This window comes from Rhinoraja longicauda, chromosome 9 (assembly GCF_053455715.1).
Source record: "Rhinoraja longicauda isolate Sanriku21f chromosome 9, sRhiLon1.1, whole genome shotgun sequence".
In the NCBI taxonomy this organism is placed as follows: Eukaryota; Metazoa; Chordata; class Chondrichthyes; order Rajiformes; family Arhynchobatidae; genus Rhinoraja; species Rhinoraja longicauda.
The window spans coordinates 15,455,787-15,477,038 of NC_135961.1; the positions used below are offsets into that span (position 1 = coordinate 15,455,787).

General features: G+C 41.7%; 1 protein-coding gene across 3 annotated transcripts in view; it reads left to right on the forward strand.

The window, feature by feature from the left end:
- sptbn1 (spectrin, beta, non-erythrocytic 1) overlaps positions 1-21,252 on the forward strand; it is a 195,776-nt gene that overhangs the window by 1,648 nt on the left and 172,876 nt on the right. The gene's annotated exons all lie outside the window — the stretch shown is intronic.

Consider the following 21,252-nt stretch of genomic DNA (forward strand, 5'->3'; position numbering starts at 1 on the left):
CATAGACATAGAAACATAGATAGTGGCGGATAGTGAAGAAATCCGCAACTTATCACGGATTAGACATATGGGCGGAGGGAAGCGTGCAGTTATTTTTTTTCCACCTGAATTGCAGTGCTGCAGTGTGATGATCACATTGATGTTATTATTATTATTATTATTAGTAGTAGTAGTAGTTTCCATTACTGAGATATTCGGTGTATGCTTAGGGAAAACTGCAGCATGGACCATTTCAAAATGATTCCTCGGTGACCCTGCGCATTCGCCGCTCCAGTCGCATGACTCATTAAATAATACAACGTCAAGTTCAATGACAATATTTCTACCGCTCTTCGCACTCCTGGAAGGAATATTGTAGCTGGAAATGCAGCGGTTGCCTTGCACGTTATTGTGCATCAAATGCACTGTCCCCAGCGGTCACCATCCCCTTGATATATTTTCCTAAAATGCATTTCAATGGGGATGTAATGCGAGTTCTTATGGAATTTTGTGTGACGTCCCAGACTGCGTTCAGATACTATTAATTCACAAAATGCTGGAGTATCTCAGCGGGTCAGGCAGCATCTCGGGAGAGAAGGAATGGGTGACGTTTCGGGTCGAGACCCTTCTTCAGACTGATGTCAGGGGGGCGGGACTTATACTTCAGATACTATTAGTTTGCTCCACCCAGGATTAAACTAACCTGCTACTAAATGTGCTATTTCCTCTGCAAACCCCTTTATAGTTACAATTCTGCCCTGTCCTTCAGTACCTTGTATTGATCTAGTAATTTTACAGATCATATGTTGGTGCAGTTCTTTTCATCATCCAATCAAATCGGGCCATGTTTATTGTCATAAGCACAAATATGGTGAGGTACAGGTACAATGAAGATCTTGCATGCAGCAGCATCACCCACACATAGACGCAGGCAACACATAAAATGCAATATTGTGCAAACAATTAGAAAACAAGCCTATGTGGTGCAAGCCTATGTGGTCTGCAGTATTCTGTTGCTGAGGTAGGGTTAAAGTTATGTAGGTTGCTTCAAGAACAAAGTTGTGTAGGTTGGTTCCAGAACCTGATGTTGGAGGAAGATAGCTGTTATTGAACCTGACTTCAGGTTTCTGAGGAAGGATCTCGACCCGAAATGTCACCTATTCCTTTCCTCCAGAGATGCTGTATGACCAGCTGAGTTACTCCAGCTTTTTGTGTCCATCTTCGATTTAAACTAGCATCTGCAGTTCTGTAGCTCCTGCCTGATGGTAACTGTAAGGTGTGCATTGTGATGGATATTGACTATCCAGTCCAAAGGCTTATTGCTGACCTCAGTTTTTTGGCACAACAGCAGAAGCTAATCTAGGTTCAAAAGGCTTATTGTTAATTAAGATATGCTTCTGACGAGTCCTGGATCTGGTGCCCATCATCTTGATATTGTCAAGAGAAACAATATTGATCACAAAGCCCTTAAAAGTATGACCTGCCTGTTCCAAGGGAAAACATAGGGTCCACAGTAACCTTATCAAGATTGAGATCAGGCCCACATTCATTTATCAATGTAGTTGCAAAATAGCTCGTACAGATGATATCTAAATGTGGGGAGACGGTCTCAAGATAAGTGTTCAGTTATTTAGGATAAAGGCAAGAAAGTTGTGCACCTTTGGAATTCTTTATCCTTAAGAGCTGTATAGGCATCATTGTTATTTTAGTTTAGAGATGCAGTGCAGAAACAGGCCCTTCAGCCTACCAAGTCCCTGCCAACCAGTGATCCCCCCACATTAACACCACCCTACACACAATAGGGACAATTTTACATGTATGCAATTATACCATGCCAATTAACCTACAAACCTGTACATCTTTGGGGAATGGGAGGAAACCCAAGATCATGGAGAAAACCCACGCAGGTCACGGGGAGAACGTACAAACGCCATAAAGACAAGCACCCGTAGTCAGGATCAAACCCGGGTTTCTGGCGCTGTAAGACAATAGCTCTACCGCTACACTACCGTATATATATCAAAGGCATGATGGATAGTATTTTTATCCAAGAGAATAATTGGACATGGGATCTGACAGGATAGTAGACTTAAGTTGAGGATCAGCTGCAATTTATTAAAAGTTGGCGTAGTTTAAGTGTGTTTTCCTAATGGTCAGTGTTGAGTCGTGTTTAAAGTTGAGTTTTCAAAGGAGGAGGGGTTTGGATAAACTTTTGGATAAGCATATTTGTAACAGCTGAAGCATTTCCAGTATGCACAATTTTCCACGCATTGGGCCATGTGTCTTTCCCCATTAAGAACATACACTAAAAATTAAAATGTATTTCAAGGGCCTAAATATTAAGCTTGATCTGACCAGGATGAACTGAAGAAACCTGATTCATGTCTGGTGATATCATTTAAAATATAGTCAGGTTACAATACATTACCATATATTACATAGTAACTTTCAATCTACATCGCCTGTTGCAGTTTGATTATGTTGCAAGAAAATTTATATATTTTCCTTCTCGTCCATTATTGATTGCATTCCAAATTTAATCAAAATTCCCTTTTGAATGTCAGTGTTTATAAATTCTGCTGAGTGAAGAAGAAAGAAATGCAATCGATAACATAAAGCAAATTCACTTACTGGTAATAGATAAAAGAAACATTTATAAAAAATATAATTAGAACAATTGTCTGTCCCTGCTGTTCCATTATCTGTTTGAACATCCTGATTACATTATTATGGCATATCCTTTTCCAGTCCATTGCATTCTTGAAATGGATGTTTAGTTAGCTGTTGATAAAAGAGTACTTTGAGGGGGGTTTCATGAATTGAAGAATTCATGTGAATTAGATAGAGGCTTCCAAACCTATTTTACGCATTGCAAGATGTGTTTGAAACCAATTCTGTAGGAAATCAGGTAAATTTTACCAGTGAAACTTTTTATTTACGGCTGCCATTTAATCTGAAGTTCAGTTATAATGATCAGGTTTTGTATTCGCCTCTTAATTCTATTCCACACGAGAGATTTGCATCAATATTAAAACATAGTAATTGAGATCCTGTAAATTTGTCAATTCACTTTTTTTCTTAATGATTTTATCTATTAATCTATAGACAGCTGTTCCCCTTGATTTAATGTTTTCCAATTCCTGATAAAGAAACAATTTGTTCCTATATCAATCACTAGTATCAATCAAGACAAAATATAACATCAATGTATCCTTACATCATCTGCTACAATCAGCTATGGATCTTTCATCACCAATAGATTTATATGTGCCATGCATCAAAATATTTGACTTCTCAGATTCCTGATTGCCATATCCTAATCTTTCCACTTACTTCTGAGCTTGCACAATCACCACAACGTATTGAGCTTCATCATTCTGCATGTGAAACTACACAGGTAATCTGCCACTGCTATGCACCTTTAAAGAAAGATGCTGTGAACAAAATAATTAGTTTTTTTGCTGGATGATCTGATATTTTATTACAACCCTGTCCTTATCAAAGATGCTGCTGTAGAGAAGGCTGACAGCATCAAGTTTCTTGTCATCCAGACCACCAGCAACCGAACCTGATCCCTTCACACTGCTGCAGTGATCAAGAAAACTCATCAGCATATTTACTTTCCTAGGTGCCTGAAAAGATACAGCATATCCACAGGGATTGTCTCGGACTGATAGATGAGCTATAGGGAGTAGTACTTTGACGGGATGCATGTCACCCTGGCATGGCAAATTTTCTGCTCTTGACTGCTTGAACTTGGAGAGAGTGGTGACGGGTCCATCACAGCTCATAGCCACAAAAAGCTGGAGTAACTCAGCGGAACAGGCAGCATCTCTGGAGTGAAGGAATGGGTGATGTTTCCCATTGACCCTGCTTTGATAACTGAAATCAAAGCAGGATTTCCATTAATTTTTGTACTCCTGAAGAGTTTTGATTTTTTAAAATATATTTCATGAAATTTCAAAACTGTAGTTAGAGCATTTTAATGCTGTTAAATTGGAATTAAAAAAAAGTTTCAAGATACTGTTTCCAAGCATTCTAAAGTAAATTTCCTTAAATGCAAAGACAAGTAGAGGAAGTACTTCAGGCATTTTACACAGGGCATGATCTACTGACAGCTGTTAAATAAATTATTATTTCATGTTTTGATGTTGGTGGCTAGGATAGTCAGAATTCCATCACAATTGTACAATCATAGCATCTTGATCTTTTGCAACTTCTGCTCTCAGTCGAATAACAAAATGAGGTGTGAGTTTTGTGTTTCATCCAGAGGATTACATTTGCAGCACTGCAAATCTGGCATATTCATCAGGAGTGACAAGTTTATCAATAGTTATAGAAGCAAATTTACACATACAAAATGTCACAACATTGTGGCATATATACAGTTATTTGTATAACATATGATCACAAAACAGGTTTTGTTATGACAAATTTAAGAAATAAAAAGTTCTATGTCCTTTGGTTGAAGGTCAGTTCTTTTTTTATTGAACAGGACCTCGGGTGGCCAATCAAGTGTAGCTCGATTCCATGCACCTGCATACACTGTTGCAAGGTCATTATGAATTGTTGGTTAGAAACACACAGCACAAGTCAATTACAGGAGCACACAAACCATAGAATAAATAAAGCCTCAAATTAGAACTTCCAAATACACAACATAATGAAACAGCATTTTCTGAAAGGAGATTCTTTCAAATTTTCACTAATATGGAGACATTTTTATTCAGGGGCCCTTGTCCATTTTGACGAATCTGCTAAGATTCTAACATGGTCTCCCCAAATATAACATGTTACAAGAACAAAATATGTAATATTGCTAAGCCATTTTCCATATTTCAGGTGGGTGTGAGATGAATATTACACTCAGTTGCCAATACACAGCTTTGAGTTAAAAGGCACAGCAATAACATTAATTGCTCAGATTTTTTAAAATGTTTTGGACAAGAAAATCAATAGCAGAGGATGGGAGTTCTTTATATATGTTCACCATCTATATACTAAAACTCTCGTTTGTTTGTTTGTTTGTTTGTTCCTGAACTACAGCCAAAACGGTACATGATAGCGCAACAATTTTAGGCCTACCTTACTCACCGTCGTCCCTTTGGTGCTAATGGAAGAAGTTTGAAATCGATGTTATATTTTTAAAGTTATTCACATTTCCTAGGGAGGGGGGAGGATGATAAAGGGGGGTTGAGGGGGATTGAGTGGGGGGAGGGGAGGAGGAGGGGGGGGAGAGGGTGCTGCAATGCAGGAGAGGTTTGGGCCCAACGGGTCCACTTGGTCTAGTATATGTTAAAGCTGATCAATATGGCCATGAATGTTTGAATATTTGTGAAATTTCACACTAATTGCATCATGACCAGTATTGGAATTAACACAATTGTATTCTTAATTTATTGGTACCACCTGCCGATTTTATTGTAAAACTGTGCCAATGGACACCATGCAGTAGTTGCTAGATCAAAGGTTTGAATGAAAAATATGATTCTGTTCAATTGTATTTATGGTCTTAAAAGGACAAAATGACTAAAATCCAACTTTTTAATTGTAAAATGGCTTTTTTATGTAATGGCTCTTTATGTATCCAATTATAAAATGTGGAATTATATCTCCTCGATGAGAATATATGTTATTATCAGTAATCCTGGTTTTACTTGTTAATATTGTAAATGTTTAAGAAACCTCGGGTTTGGTAAATTATAAACTTATACCAAGAAATGAAACAAATCCATGTATTTTGAATTCAACTTTTTGCGGTATAGTGGCGCAATGGTAGAGTTGCGACCTAACAGCGCTTACAACATCGGAGACCTGGGTTCATCCCAACTACGGGTGCTGACTGTACGGAGATTGTACGTTCTCCCAGTGACCGCGTGGGTTTTCTCTGGGTGCACCGGTTTCCTCCCACACTCCAAAGACATACAGGTTTGTAGGTTAATTGGCTAAATGTAAATTGTCCCTGATATGTGTGGGATTGTGTTAATGTGCGGGGATCGCTGGTTGGTGTGGACTCGGTGGGCCGAAGGGCCTGATCCACTCTGTATCTCTAAACTCCACTACAGAACTGAATGAAGCTTTTCCTCCCAACGCTGAGCTGATTTAATTTTACTTGCCTCACTGAATCATTTATTGTACCAAACTTTGACAAGGTGAGCCACCTTTCATTTTACCATCGGATCAAGGATGAACCAAGTTACATATTGCACTGAACACCACAAGTCACAAATTTAGTAGGCACTATAATCCAAATTCAAATTAAGGACACACACTTAAATAGGCATGCATACATTTAATAACTTTGCCTTTCACAGGCATAGCACATGGTTATTGGGCACAGTTACTTAATAATGTTACACAAGCTATTGAAGTTACAGTCAATATAAATCATCACAAATTAACGTGAGTAAACTGAGCAGCTTTTTTCACAGGTAAACATTGGCAGCACTGGAAGAAAAGCTGGACAGATGGCTTGTCTCTCAACAAATATCACCAGAATAGATTAATGGGCATTTATTATAGATTTCTAGATCTTGTATTCTTCCTACCAAGTATAATCTGGTTCATAAGAATCTTATCCCAATATAAAAATTTGTCATGGAATGATTATCATATCATATCATATATATACAGCGCGGAAACAGGCCTTTTCGGCCCACCAAGTCCGCGCCGCCCAGCGATCCCCGTACATTAACACTATCCTACACCCACTAGGGACAATTTTTACATTTACCCAGCCAATTAACCTACATACCTGTACGTCTTTGGAGTGTGGGAGGAAACCGAAGATATCGGAGAAAACCCACGCAGGTCACGGGGAGAACGTACAAAACTCCTTACAGTGCAGCACCCGTAGTCAGGATCGAACCTGAGTCTCTGGCGCTGCATTCGCTGTAAAGCAGCAACTCTACCGCTGCGCTACCGTATATATATATTATAGTATGATATAAGACCATTCAGCCGATCATATCTACACTTTCTATCACATACATTTGAGTTACAACCACCAGTGCATTTTGTATGGCCTTACAAAATTTTCTCCACAATAAACTTGTTCAGGTTACAATAGAAACTATATTCATTCATTTGCAGGCAGTACATTCCATATTCCTGATACATGCTGCCTGAAAAAAAAAAAGTTGCTCCTAATTATCATCTACTCTATTATATCGGTGACGTCTGGTGCTCAACTCCTTCTGAAGGAAACAGCCTTCCACCAACCCCTCTGTCCAGACCTCTTGTCATTTTATATATACTTACTAAATCTTTATTCAGCCTTCTCTTTAATGAAAACTCTGCAACCTGTCCTTATAACTGTAGTATAAGAAAATAACTGCAGATGCTGGTACAAATCGAAGGTATTTATTCACAAAATGCTGGAGTAACTCAGCAGGTCAGGCAGCATCTCAGGAGAGAAGGAATGGGTGACGTTTCGGGTCAAGACCCTTCATCAGACTGATGTCAGGGGGGCGGGACAAAGGAAGGATATAGGTGGAGACAGGAAGATAGAGGGAGATCTGTGAAGGGGGAGGGGAAGAGAGGGACAGAGGAACTATCTAAAGTTTTAGAAGTCGATGTTCATACCACTGGGCTGCAAGCTGCCCAGGCGAAATATGAGGTGCTGTTCCTCCAATTTCCGGTGGGCCTCACTACGGCACTGGAGGAGGCCCATGACAGAAAGGTCAGACTGGGAATGGGAGGGGGAGTTGAAGTGCTCGGCCACCGGGAGATCAATTTGGCCAACACGGACCGGACGCAGGTGTTGAGCGAAGCGATCGCCGAGCCTGCGTTTGGTTTCGCCGATGTAAATAAGTTGACATCTTGAACAGCGGATGCAATAGATGAGGTTGGAGGAGATGCAGGTGAACCTCTGTCTCACCTGGAAAGACTGTTTGGGTCCTTGGATGGAGTTGAGGGGGAGGTAAAGGGACAGGTGTTGCATCTCGTGCGGTTGCAGGGGAAAGTGCCCGGGGATGGGGTGGTTTGTGTAGGAAGGGACGAGTGGACCAGGGAGTTACGGAGGGAACGGTCTCTGAGGAACGCAGAAAGGGGAGGTGATGGGAAGATATGGCCAGTGGTGGGGGTCCCGTTGTAGGTGACGGAAATGTTGGCGGATGATTTGTTGGATCCGCTGGCTGGTGGGGTGGAAGGTGAGAACGAGGGGGATTCTGTCCTTGTTACGAGTGGGGGGAGGGGGAGCAAGAGCGGAGCTGCGGGATGTAGAAGAGAACCTAGTGAGAGCCTCATCTATAATGGAAGAGGGGAAGCCCCGTTTCCTGAAGAATGAGGACATCTCTGACGCCTTAGTGTGAAACACCTCATCCCGAGCGCAGATGCGGCGTAGACGGAGGAATTGGGAGTAGGGGATAGACTTTTTGCAGGAGACCGGGTGGGAAGAAGTGTAGTCCAGATAGCTGTGCGAGTCAGTGGGTTTATAGTAGATGTCAGTCACTAGTCTGTCTCCTGTGATGGAGATGGTGAGGTCCTGAAATGGGAGGGAGATGTCGGAGATATCCAGGTATATTTAAGGGCAGGATGGAAATTGGAAGTGAAGTGTATGAAGCCAGTGAGTTCTGCATGGGTACAAGAGGTAGCACCAATGCAGTCATCGATGTAGCGGAGGTAGAGTTCGGGGATGGGGCCGGTGTACGCCCGGAACAGGGATTGTTCGACATACCCGACAAAGAGGCAGGCATAGCTAGGGCCCATGCGAGTGCCCATAGCTACGCCTCTGGTTTGGAGGAAGTGGGGGAGTCAAAGGAGAAGTAGTTAAGGGTAAGAACCAGCTCTTATAACTGTAGTCACTCATCCCCAAATCTACTCTACTGATTCCTACCCTAATTCCTCCTAATCCTCCCACAATTGAATATAATACTGTATTTGAGGCCTGACTTGTATTGTTATAATGGTTCAGCTTAACCTCCCTGCTTTTATACTTTTTGCCACTTTCTCAATCTGCCCTGTTGCTTTTAGTGGTTTGTGCACATGTAACCCCAGTTCCCTCTGCTACTGCAACCCTTTGAGAACTAACCTTTACTTTGTATTGCTTCTCCTCATTCTTCTGACATGAATGCATTGTCTCACATTTCTCTGCATTAAACATACTCTGTCAAGTGTCTGCCCATTCCATCAGTCTGTGTATATCCTGTTGTAACTTATCAGACCATTCTTCACAATACTGCCAAATTTTGCTTATCTATAAATTTAGAAATACCATTGCTTGCTAAATTGAGCATTTTATCATCTTTGTTTAATAGGAAGATTAATAGCACCAGAAAAAACTGGTGTAATCCAGTTTGACTTTGCCACATCCCGGATTAATAGTTTGAAACACGATGACTCAGATTTTGCTCCTATGAATTGCTATTTGTGCAGCCTTTAAGATTAGTCTTGCATTGTCCTGATTCACATCTAGAAGACGGAACTTGATGATAGGCAAATCCTGATGCTAAATGCCAGGGCCCTGCATGCCTCACGTCCTTGCATATGTAACAGGTGGACGAGGTCTCTCTCAAAAAACAGCTGCGAAAACCTATGACAGATGGCAAAGTTAAACCCTTAGTTTGTCTGTCTATGAAATCTGTTGCCTTTCTTCAATGCAAACAAATGTATCTGCCATTCAGAAGCATTCACAGAAAAATCAAAAACAAAACGTTAAAAAAATATATTAAAAATGAAGACAAAATCTAAATCAAAAGACGTTACGTTTTATAGCCCAAACAAATAATGAAACAAAAGTGAACATATTCTTTTGCATCTTGTGGCTGTAACATTTATGTGCCAATAAATGGGTTGTGAATCCTGCACCAGGTCGAACTCCAGGCAGGACTTGTAAGCAGCGTTCCCAGCATAAATGTTTGAGCACGAGTGCCTAACTCCAAATGGAATCATGCAGCAGAGCGCACTGACAGATCTCAGTCAGCGAGGTCAAGAATTCCATTTTTGGATATGTGTGCAATGTGATCACAAATTTGCACATAATTGCTACCATTTACCAGACCAATATTTCAGTGGTTACTTTTGAATTGATGGTTTAATTTTACTAATTTCACTCAGAAGATGTGAGTACGTGGAACAAGCTGTCGGAGGAGAAAGTTGAGGCAGGTACTAAACAGCATTTAAAAGGCACTTGGACAGGTACATGGATAGGAAAGGTTTGGAGGAATGTGGGCAAATGGAACCAGGCTAGATAGAACATCTTGGTCAAGTTTGGTGGAAGGGCCTGTTAACTGGCTATCATGACTCTTAAGTGTATGTAATCTTGGGTTAGAAGACCACATTTGTACATAATGTTTCAACCAGGGTTCCATTTGATTGGAGCTAGATGTTTCTAATTTTGTATGCAAATCATCCTGCGATAAAGGCCAGCATACAGTATGTTTTCTAATTGTTGGATGTTTTTGGATGTGAAATTTCACAAACAGAGAGGAGTAGAGTGCAAGACCATGTCCTTCATCCCACAATTAAATTAATCCCTTCTGCCTGCTCATGATCCCTTGCGTTGAATATTCACATGCCTATCTAAAAGCTTCTTTTATGCCACCATTGCAACTGCTTCCAACACCACCCCTGGCAACAAGTTCCAGGCATCTACTATTCTGTGTGTAAAATTAAAACTTCCCCTTAAAATTTTCCCCCTCACCTTAAAGCTATGCCCTGTGGTATTTGACATTTCCACCCAAGGGAAAAAAAGGTTCTAACTGTCTGTCCCACCTATGCCTCTCATCATTTCATATACATATAGAGGGCGGCACTGCGGCACCGCGGTCGAGTTGCTGCCTTACATTGCTTGCAGTGCCAGAGACCCAGGTCCGATCCCGACTACGGATCCCAAACTCTGTACGGAGTTTGTACGTTCTCCCCGTGACCGAATGGGTTTTCTCCGAGATCTTCAGTTTCCTCCCACACACCAAAGACATACAGGTTTGTAGGTTAATTGGCTTGGTATAAGTGTAAATTGTCCCTAGTGTGCGTAGGATAGTGTTAATGTGCAGGAATCACTCACTCAGCGGGCCGAAGGGCCTGTTTCCGTGCTGTATCTCTAAACTAAACTAAACTTCTATAAGGTGTCCCCTCAGCCTCTGATGCTCCAGTTAAAAACAATCCAAGTTTTCTTCAACCTCACCTTAAAACCTAGCCATGAATCCAGCCAGCATCTTGGTGAATCTTTTCTGCACCCTCTCCAAAGCTACATACAATATTGCAAATGTAATGTAATGGAAGTTATAAATGTGTCTTTCTGGCTCTTATATTCAGTGTCTTGGCTGATGGGATTCTGATCAGGATGCCATGTTGCTTCTCTACCAATGCCTACTTGAGTTGCTGCTTTTAGGGAGCTATGGACTTGGATGCAAAGATGTGAGGTTATCCACTGGCGGCAAAAACAAGGAGGCAGATTATTATCTCAATGGTGTCAGATTAGGTAAAGGGGAATTACAACGAGACCTGGGTGTCCTTGTACACCAGTCACTGAAAGTAAGTGTGCAGGTACAGCAGGCAGTGAAGAAAGCTAATGGCATGTTGGCCTTCATAACAAGAGGATTTCAGTATAGGAGTAAAGAGGTCCTTCTGCAGTTGTGTAGGGTCCTGGTGAGACCACGTCTGGCGTATTGTGTGCAATTTTGGGCTCCTAATTTGAGGAAGGACATCCTTGCTATTGAGGCAATCCAGTGTAGGTTCACAAGGTTAATCCCCGGGATGGCGGAACTGTCATATGTGGAAAGACTGGCCTTGTATTTACTGGAGTTTAGAAGGATGAGAGGGGATCTTATAGAGATGTATAAAATTATAAAAGGACTGGACAAGCTAGATACAGGAAAAATGTTCCCAATGTTGTGGGAGTCCAGAACCAGGGGCCACTAGTCTAAGAATAAAGGGAAGGTCATTTAAAACTGAGGTGAGAAGAAACTTTTTCACCCAGAGAGTTGTGAATTTGTGAAATTCTCTGCCACAGAAGGCAGTGGAGGCCAATTCACTGGATGAATTTAAAAGAGAGTTAGATAGAGCTCTAGGGGCTATTGGAATCAAGAGATATGGGGAGAAGGCAGGCACAGGTTACTGATTGTGGATGATCATAATTAATGGCAGTGCTGGCTCAAAGGGCCAAATGGCCTCCTCCTGCACCTATTTTCTATGTATCGGATCACTCAGAACATTAATACTGAAGATTAACTATATACATTCTCCTTACATTTGTACTCCCAAAGTGTAACATGTACAAAGACACCCAGACCCTCTTAGCACCTCATCTTTTATTCATTCACCATCTTTTTTTAAAATGGCTTTCTATTTTTCCTATCATTTTTGATGACCTCGCATTTTTCAACGATCTGCAGTCTTTGCTGATTCACTTATTCATATTCTGCTGAGGCCGCTTTGCATTCTGCTAATAACCCACACTGCCAAATAGCTTTGCATCGTCAGCAAGCTTTGATACTGCACAATTAATCCATTCCCCCAGATCATTAATATGGATTCTATAACAACCAGCCTTTTATATTTCAAATATTCCTTAAAAATATATTCCTAAATTATAAATAAATAATGAAACAGATTTTGAAACTTTCCTTCATTTTGGAATACATATTGAAGCAAGCTATAAATGTTAAGCTGTTGATTGGTTGTTACTTCTGTTTAGCCAAACAATTGAAGGTAGGGTTGGGTGGCTGGTGATGTGGAGGGAAGAAGGGTTTTTAAAAATATGTACCGGATATATCTGCATCGCTGACAAAGCCAGCATTTAATGAACCTACAAACCTCCATGTGGTGGTGAGCTGCCATCATGAACTGTCAAGCGAGTGGAATAATTTCATACTGCTGTCATTTAATGAATTAAGAAATTTGATGAATGAAAGCATTGCAATATATTTCTAAGCCATAATTGTTTATGTGAAGGTTGGTGGTATCTCATTCCCCTGCTACCTGTATTCTTCTTGGTATTAGAATTTGCATAGTTGGGAGATGTCAAGTGAACATTTGGTAAATTACTGTATATGCATTTTGTAAGTTCATCCAAAGAACACTGGATAGAGGAGGATGACCAGTCTCTTCCATGTACGAAATCATGACTGATGATTTACTTTGGTGCCTCCTGCACTAATCTTGCATCCCTTGGTTCCCTAGAAACCTAAAACAGCTCTAAGCCCCTATCTTGACTAAACCTAAGTGCCTCTGCCTCTGCATCCATGTTGGGGAAGAAATTCCAAAGATTAACCACTCTCTGGGTCCTGTATGACTAAATTCTTATTTTGAGATTGATTCCAGACATTTCAATCAGGAGAAATGTTAATGGCACATCAGACCATATCAATATTTTGTATATTCTTTTCACCATCAGTATTAGAGGGGGGGGAAGGAAGGTTTGAAGTGGAGGATCAATGCCTTTCAAGAGGAAGTTTTATCCTGGACGGTGACAACTTTCTTGAAAATTGTTAGGGATATGTCCACAAGCCTGGAAGAATGCATTTATCAGAATCCTGTATCACATTTTGGTTTGGGAGGGAACCATGTTCTGCAGAATACCAAGTGAGTGTCTGCACAATATGTGTGCAAGAGTCAAATGTTTTATTGTCACGTGTACCAAAATGGAACAATTCGATTTTCACTTAACAGCAGCACAACATGTTTGTAAATACAGTGCTCAATAGATAATATAAACTTTTTTTTTTTTTTAAGTACAATTTTTAAAATTCCAATTAATTTTCTGCTTAGTATACAACCTGTGTTTTGCTGGTTGTGGGTTTCTGTGGTTGGATTTTCATAGAATATCAATGACATATGGTTAGTTTATTTCTTGTAAGCCTGTGGTTAGTTTATTTCATTGCAGCATGTGTTTACTTATTGGTTTTATATTCCTATTTTTGGCATGAAAAAATCAGTTTGATGAAACTGATTTGAAAAAAAATCTGTAATACGATTAATTTATTTTTACCTTTGAATGGGCAAGTTAACCTGACAGGTGATCATTAAGGATTGAATGAATTATAAATCCTCACTAATTTCCATTGAACTCGTTTTAGTCCTTTGCTTTATCGCTCCTACTTCCTCAGTTTTGGCTGAAAGTAAAGCATCTGCAATCAAAAAATTCTTCAGGATAAGTATTTGAAAATAAATTGCAGCAAAAGAAAATCCGAATCCAAAAATGTAATGCACTTGCATACATTTCTCGAGTTAGAAATGTTAATACCTCTGTGTGGAAACAGTGAAGAATGATGCGATCCACTAGGCTTCATGTTTTTAGTTTTAGAGATACAGCGCAGAAACAGGCCCTTTCGGCCCACTGTGTCCGCGCCGACCAACGATCCCCACATATTAACACTATCCTATACCCACTAGGATCAATTTTAACCTACAAACCTGTACGTCTACGGAGTGTGGGGGGAAACCGAAGATCTCAGAAAACCTACGCAGGTCACGGGGAGAACTTACAAACTCCGTACAGACAGCCCCCTTAGTAGGGATCGAACCCGGGACTCCGGCGCTTCATTCGCTGTAAGGGAGCAACTCTACCGCTGCGCCACCGTGCCACCCTATGTTCTAGGACATAGGTGGCCATTTATTCCGTTAGATTTTCAAGGGAGTAATCCCATTAATCCCAAACCCCTTTATCCCCAATCTCCCTAAAAGCTTTTTGCTGAACCTTGGTTCACGTGACAATGATAAACTAAACAAAAACTAATTTCCCTGTGCCCTTGCAAACAGTTTATCTCACAAGCTTGCCAACATCCTTTGATATTTTTTCAACTGCCAACACAAAGCAATAATTTGCAGTAACCAGTTAATCTACCAGCCTGCCAGTGGAATATAGGAGAAAGCTGGACCACACAGTGGAAAGTAATGAAATCGTGGGGAGAATGTGCAAACTTCAGACAGTGAGCAGAAGAGGTGAGAATCATATCCGGGTCCCTATTACTCTGCCAGCTTTAAAGAATGTGCCTGTGGTTATTTGAAAACAAATTGTAAGCATGTGTGTCGGAAGGAACTGCAGATGCAGGTTTAAACCGAAGATAGACACAAAATGCTGGAGTAACTCAGTGGGACAGGTAGCATCTCTGGAGAGAAGGAATGGGTGACGTTTCGGGTCGAGACCCTTCTTCAGACTGAAGGTCATGGGAAAGGAAAACGAGATATAGAACAAACTAGACCAAGTGGACCCATTGGGCCCAAACCTGCATGGGTGCAGCACCCTCTCCTCCCCCTCCCCTCCCCTCCCCACTCCCCTCCCCCTCCCTGCACTGCAGGTAGTCCGTCTGCAAACAGAGAAGGGCCACGATCGCCTTGGTGTAATATCTGGAACTGCTCTCGAACCACATTCATATCTGGTCAACGCCGACACCTACAGATGTAATCGACAGCACATCCTACCTGTGAATGAACCAGCGCCACCTCCGTACCTGCCCGACCGCACAAGCATCTCAATCCCATCCCCGTCTAGCGGCCCCGGCCCGACCATACTATCGTTGCCCGACACTCCCGATCCGATCGTCTCGCCCACGACCACGCCACCTCGGCTCCTGCCATGGTCTCCAGTCCCGTAGGCGGCGATGCTGCCTCACTCTCCTGAGCCTGTTCTACCACCGTTCTCATCTCCGGTGAAAGAAAGAAATGCAGGACTGTACCGTGCACGTGCAGGTCACACCTGCTGGCCTACCATAAAGTACCAGGCCTACCATAAAGTACCAGGCCTACCATAAAGTACCAGGCCTACCATAAAGTACCAGGCCTATCATAAAGTACCAGGCCTACCATAAAGTACCAGGCCTACCATAAAGTACCAGGCCTACCATAAAGTACCAGGCCTACCATAAAGTACCAGGCCTACCATAAAGTACCAGGCCTACCATAAAGTACCAGGCCTGCCATAAAGTGCCAGGCCTGCCATAAAGTGCCAGGCCTGCCATAAAGTACCAGGCCTGCCATAAAGTACCAGGCCTGCCATAAAGTACCAGGCCTGCCATAAAGTACCAGGCCTACCATAAAGTACCAGGCCTACCATAAAGTACCAGGCCTAACATAAAGTACCAGGCCTAACATAAAGTACCAGGCCTACCATAAAGTGCCAGGCCTACCATAAAGTACCAGGCCTAACATAAAGTACCAGGCCTACCATAAAGTACCAGGCCTAACTTAAAGTACCAGGGCTACGTTTGAACTTCCTTTGGTGTCATTCTCTATCAGCTTATTTATACTTGCCACATACAATCAGGGGTACATATATTTTGCAAGTGACTACCATATCCATATCTATTTTATTATTGGTCAACTCCTTAAGAGGAAGGGTGTAGATCAACCATATTAGGTCGCCTTCACTATATCTATCACCGCATTTATTTTGCATGCTGCACATTCCACATGTGATCCAGTCTGGATCTTCATCCCTACCTGGACTATGTAAACTGCCTTCACTGTCTCACAGCGGGACTTGATGCTGACTACGGAGATGATAGCATGTAAGGTTTCCTCCGCTTGTGTTACAATAAAGTCTATGTGTTGTTACTTCTGTGTACGGGCCTGATTCCACAACAGCTCCCTTGTCCTTTTACCTGTTACCTATTTCACTGAGTCATATTGGACTCTGTTTAACCAAACATTGTCTGTTTTTCTCGCTGCTGATACCTTGTTTGGATATCTATTTTTTGTGCTCTGTGCTTGCTCACATTTCTTCATCCTTCAGAGGCTTTTATACAATATGATGCCTTGTTTGGCTGATTGCAATTTTCCATCTATGTCTCTACCTTTTCCTTTGCACTTTTAATCCAATTATTATTTCTGGCCGAGCTGATGACATTAATCTTTTTTTTAAAAAGTATGTGCAAATTCCTTTTTATCTCTGAAGCCAAGTCGTCTGTCTATTTGGTAGGCACATGAGGATCAGTGAGTGTCTTTGCTTTTTGATGTAAATTATCCTTTGTGCGATATTTATAAAATAGGTATTTATCTTTAGGACTTGGATGTAATTATGGAGATTTGTGGATGAAATCAATCATTAATTGTTTCAAATGCAAATGAACTTTACAACTACAATAGTTTTGTTGTCTCTTGCAATCTCTTCCACTATTGGCACTTGTTGCGTATTACTCATTGTGTAGCTACAATCAAACCACAGAGGAGGGCCCTATGCCAAGCATGTCTGTAGAGGCACTTTGCAATCTTGGAATCTTTGCTAAATTCCCACAGCTCTGTTACCTTCCTTGTAGCTGTGTTTCTCTCTGCCTCAGATATTTATCCATTTTCCCTGTAAAACCACCTGCTTTAGTGACAAAGCACTCCCTGCTTTAATTTTTACTGTTCCTGCTACATCTCTAAAAATATCAACATTTGGTATTTTAAGACAAAAGTTTAACAACTTTGTTATGCAAATTTGTTCCAACTAGTATAATGTAAGAAGGATTTGCTTTTTAAAAAAAAGAGCAGTTGTATTAGACAAGAGATGTTAATATACACAGTGAAGCAATGTTGAAACAAGGAACTGCAAATGCTGGTTTACAAGGAAAATTCACAAAGTGCTGGACTAACTGTGTGGGTCAGGCAGCATCTCTGAAGAATGTGGACAGGTGATATTTCGGGTTGGGACCGTGCAGACTGATTGTGGTGGAGGGAGGGGGGGGGGGAGAAGAAAGCTGGAAGAGACGATGGGACAAGACAAGTAATAGGTGGATACAGGTGAAGGGGGGTGGGGGTTGATAGGCAGGAGGTTGGACAAAGGTCAGAGATGAAAAGACAGAAGGTGTCATCACAAAAGGATTGAAAATTTGCAAATTGTGAAGTTAGAGCAAGAAATGTACGTGCGAGAGGGAGGGGAGAAATGAGTGTGAGTGGGGTACAGGGGGAGAGGGCAGAAATCGGGGTGGGGGGCTGATAGTTACCTAAAATTGGAGAATTCACTGTTCATCCCAATGGGTTGTAAGCTACCCAAGCGGATTATGAAGTGCTATTCCTCCAGTTTGTGTGGGGCATTGCAAATGGAGGAGGCCCAGGACAGGAAGATCGGTATGGAAGGGAAAGAGAAGTTGAAATGATTAGCAACTAGAAGACTCGGTAAACCTTGGCGGACCGAGTCCACGCTTGGTACTTGGTAAAGGGGTGGTTTGGGTGGGAAGGAATGAGTGAATAAAGGAGTTGCAGAGGGAATGTTCTCTGTGGAAGGCAGAAAGGGGTGGAGATGGGAAGATGTGACTGGTGATGGGGTCATGTTCAAGGAATCACGTTCAAGGTGATGGATATGTAGGATAATGATGTGTTGGATGCAGTGGGGTGAAAAGTGGGCACCAGGTGTTTGCTTTTCCTGGTCCCTGGAGGGGAAGTGAGAGCAGATCAACAGGACATGGGTGAGAGGTTCATTTATTACAGCAGGGGGGAACCATGTTTACTAAAGATGGAGGACATCTCGGATGTTCCAGAATGGAAAGCCTCCTCTTGGGAGCAGATACAGCAGAGATGAAAAAATTGAGGTAGGGAATAGTGTCTTTGAAAGAGGCAGGGTGGGAGAAGATTTAGTGCAGCAGATAAATATGGGGATTGGTAGGTTTGTAGTAGACTTTAGTTGATAGTCTGTCCCCTTTGGTGACAGAGAGATCAAGCAAGGGGGAGAGAGGTGTCCGAGATAATCCAAAAGAATTTGAGGGCAGGGTGGAAGGTAGTGGTAAAGTTAATGAAATTAGGGAGCTCTGCATGGGTGCAGGAGGTGGCCCCGATGCAGTCGTCGATATGGCGGAGAAAGAGTTTTGGGGATGGTGCCAGTGTGCGTTTGGAATGAGGATTGTTTGACATAACCAACAAAAAGGCAGGCAGAGGTGAGGCCCCTGTGAGTGCCCATGGCTACACTTTTAACTTGAAGAAGGTGAGAGGAGTTGAAAGAGAAGTTGTTGAGGGTGAGGACAAATTCTGCCAGGTGGAGGACAGTGTTCGTAGAGGGAAATTGATTGAGTCTCTGTTAAAAGAAGAACCGGTGGGGCCATGAGACATTTCTGGTGTAAAGATGAGGCAATGGGGGCCCAGAAAATAACAGTTATTGAAGGCTGTATGAGGTGTCTCAGAGGTATGTTGAAAGGGACTAGACAAGGGTGAATAGGATGGAATCAAGGTATTTGGAAATGAGTTCTGAGGGGCAGGAGCGGGCAGAAACAATGGATCTGGCAGAGCAGTCCAGTTAGTGGATTTTGGGAACGAGATAGAAGTGGGCAGTGCAGAACTGGGGAACAATAAGGTTGGAGGCTGTGGAGGGGAGATGGCCAGGGGTGATGAGATCTGGGGCATTCTAGTAGATGATGGCTTGGTGTTTAACTGGCGGTATAGTCAAGGAGTTGGTATGAGGAAGTGACCAAGAGCTGGTGCCTGGCCTCAGCATGGTAGAGGTCAGTCCGTCACACTTCTACGGCACCTCCCTTTTCGGCAGGTTTAATAACAATGAAGGGATTGTTGCTGAGTGAGTGGAGGGCTGTATGTTCGGAAGTGTTGAGATTCGAGTGAGTAAGGGGAGTGGAGAAGTCAAGATGGTTCATGTGCCTAAAGCAATGTGTTGTACAGTACTATAAGAAAATAACTGCAGATGCTGGTACAAATCGATTTATTCACAAGAAGAACCGGTGGGGCCATGAGACATTTGTACAGTACTGCTCTCCATCTGTTGAGTACATGTGCCTGACTTTAAAAATCATAAATGAAATCTTGCACATGAATTTGGGGCGGCACGGTGGCGTAACGGTAGAGCTACTGCCTTACATCGCCAGAGACACTGGTTCGATCCTGACTACGGGTATTTGGCTGTATGGAGTTTGTGCGCTCTCTCCGTGACCTGCGTAGGTTTTCTCCGAAATGTTCAATTTCCTCCCACACTCCAAAGACATACAGGGTTGTAAGCTAATTGGCCTGGTATAAAAATGTAAATTGTCCCTAATGTGTGTAGGGTAGTGTCAATGTGCAGGAATCGCTGGTCAGTGCAGACTCGGTTGGCCAAAGGACCTGTTTCCACTTTATTTCTTTAAACTACACAAAAACTAATTTCAGAAGTCAACTTAACCTGACTCTCTTGAAGATCACTTGGACATCCTGTACGAGTAGTGCAAAAAAAAATCAGGTAAAGCATTTGACACTAGCTTAGGTAGCTATGTAGATCATCATGAATGAGATTGTCCGAAGGCCTTGTTTCTCTGCTGTAGAACTCGACAAATGGGGCAGAGAATTACATTTAATCAATGAATGCACCAAAAGGGAAAAGGGAGTAATTTCTCCAATGATTAGATCATTAATTTTTATTCATTACGTCCATATTCTGTAGTTTTATCACCAGAACCCTTACAGAATTAAAACTGTATGTTATCTGCTGGTTTCATCAAAATATTCTGGTCAGTCTTAATTTTGCATTTAAATTGTTTGACTAAGATATTCGCTAATTGCAATGCAACCAAAAGTCAAATATTTTTCATGAAACGAGAGGTTACTTAAGCCTATTAGTGATGTAGAAGCAAATGAGACCACATAACATAATGGTATTCAGTCGTGGGAATTCTGTGGTAATTGGCTTGTATAGAAGGAATGGATTTGGAACAAGCTTGTTCTCGTTTTATCCAGCTCAAACCAGTTTTCATTTAGTAATCCAGCCAAATGCAAACAGCCATCTACAATTATCTAATGAGCTTTGTAAATAAAATAGAGGAAATTCCAAGTTCTATGTGTAAAAGAACAAGGCGATATTCATATTCCTGCACAACATTTTGAGAATGCTCTAAATAAAAAATGTATAGTTATACTGCTCTCTTTCTTAATTAAAAAAGTGAAAGCCTTTAAGTTAACACCTCAATGTTTCTATAACATACACAGCTACTTAAAAGTGGTTTTAATTGCTCTTAAAGGTGTTGCCAATAAAACACTTCTTATACATTTAACCTCAGTCGGTCATGTTTTTCTTCTGCAAAAGTATTAATCTTGGTACTAAAATGTGATTTTATAAATCTCTATAAGGTGAATAAAATTAAAATCCCAGGATGAGAGGTGGGGGGGGGAGGATGGGTGAGGGGTGAGGGGGAGGAGGAGGGGGGGAGGGGGGAGGGGGGAGGGTGTTGGACAGCAGTGGATTCCCAGCCTTCATTTATTTTTGGTCTTCGACTTCTAATTCTAATCCTCCAAGGTTTAGTGGTATATTTCAAAATCAGCTTCCCTATGTTGAACTAACACTTCAGGCTAAAGATGCCTCATTAGAACTGAGAAGAATTAGTACATTTTTAAATTGCAGAGAGAACTAAAAGGACATATGATGGAAATTGAATATTACAGGTG